Genomic DNA, 1,658 nt, shown 5'->3' on the forward strand with positions numbered 1-1,658 from the left:
TTCAGGTGTGTTTAATTGGGGTTGGAGCTAAACTCTTCAGGACACCGGCCCTCCAGGACCGAGTTTGGGCACCCCTGATGTAGTTAGTATGCAGGATTACAGTGTGATGAGGGAGATCATTTTGTAGCTGCTTTCGGGGCATTCTGGGGAAAGAAAGGTTTGACGATTCTTTACTCTCGTATTAATTATTCAACATGCTGATTTGTAGCAATAATCTCTGATGCCGTCCTCTTTTGTGCACAGATGGTGCTGTCTTTGCTGAAGTTGTGCGCTCGGGAGGTGGTGAGCGACCACAGCTCTTCGCAGTATTGGTTGAGTTGTGTGCCGCGGGAGCTCTACCGAGCGTTGCTGGAAGCCGCCTTCACTCACTCCCGTCCTCTGGCCGTCGGTGTGCTCGTCCAGCGGTGGCCCGAGAGAAAACTGACCGTTGGAGGCAGCAGAAAAGCGGGCGAGTGCCCCCCGAACCGCCTCTGCGTTCAGGCTCTGCTGCTGGCTGTTGTCAGGGGACTGACGGACAAGAGGTACGGATGAGTCTACACGACGCTTTTTATTTTAATGACAAAGTGTGCCATAAAAAAAGACTACCTCAGTATGTTATACATAGAAATTAATTTCGTCGTCATAGCATGTGACATGTCTCCGACCTTTAAAGAGAGCGGAGCAGCGTGGATAAATATAGGCAGAAATGTAATTGATGCCCTGCTCCTTTCCCCATACTGGCAGTAAACAAGTTAAAGGTGGGGTAAGCGATTTTTCAAAAACGCTTTAGAAAATTGATTCGGGCCAAGTAGCAAAACAAACTTGTAGCCAATCAGCAGTAAGGGGCGTGTCTACTCATGATGTGGAGGAGAGAGCGTTCAGTGCACAGGACGGACATTAGCCAAGCCGAGCGACAGAAAGATAGAGATGGCGGATAAAAAAACAAAAGAGGAAAACGTCTGCAGAACAAAAGAAGGCTTAAGGCAAGAAGTAGGACCCGTGTAAATATCGGATCAGCTTTCCAGCGCTGGAGAGAACTCAAGGAGCGGAAGGCCTGCGATCGGATGCCGAGGTTGCTTTGTTTCTTCTCGATAGGTGAGTAGCACCGTGTCTGCGCCGCAACAGCTAAAGCCTGTCTAGTACACTGGCACATGTACACAAATAGTGTACACTGTACACAAAGCGACCGTTGAAAATCATTTGAAATTTGTGTCAATACGTCATAAATAGAACAAGGCAGCAGTTTACCAACTTGGACTTGTCGTGCCGCTCCGCATCCAGTGTAGACAGACAGCATCACTGATTATAATAGGTTCATAGTATTTTGTTGCATTGTGCCGCGCGCATCCGGTGTAGACACGGTGAGAGTCACTGACATTTGAAATCACCAAAACAAACACGCCCCTACCCCAAAAGGATATCGCCCCTATTTTGATAGCTCCGCTCCACACATACCTACGCAACCCAGGCAACGATTAGTTCTGTGAAACAAAGCAAAACCAATGATACAGCGTGTCTACACCGGACGCGAGTGGTGCAGCATGACAAAATACTATGGAACTCATTATAATCAGTGATGCTGTCTACACCATAGATATACGGTATATACACATATCTATGGTCTACACTGGATGTGGCGCGGCACGACACGACAAATCCCCAACAGAAAACTGCTGCTG

This window comes from Sinocyclocheilus anshuiensis, unplaced genomic scaffold (assembly GCF_001515605.1).
Source record: "Sinocyclocheilus anshuiensis isolate Anshui unplaced genomic scaffold, SAMN03320099.WGS_v1.1 scaffold1429, whole genome shotgun sequence".
NCBI lineage: Eukaryota > Metazoa > Chordata > Actinopteri > Cypriniformes > Cyprinidae > Sinocyclocheilus > Sinocyclocheilus anshuiensis.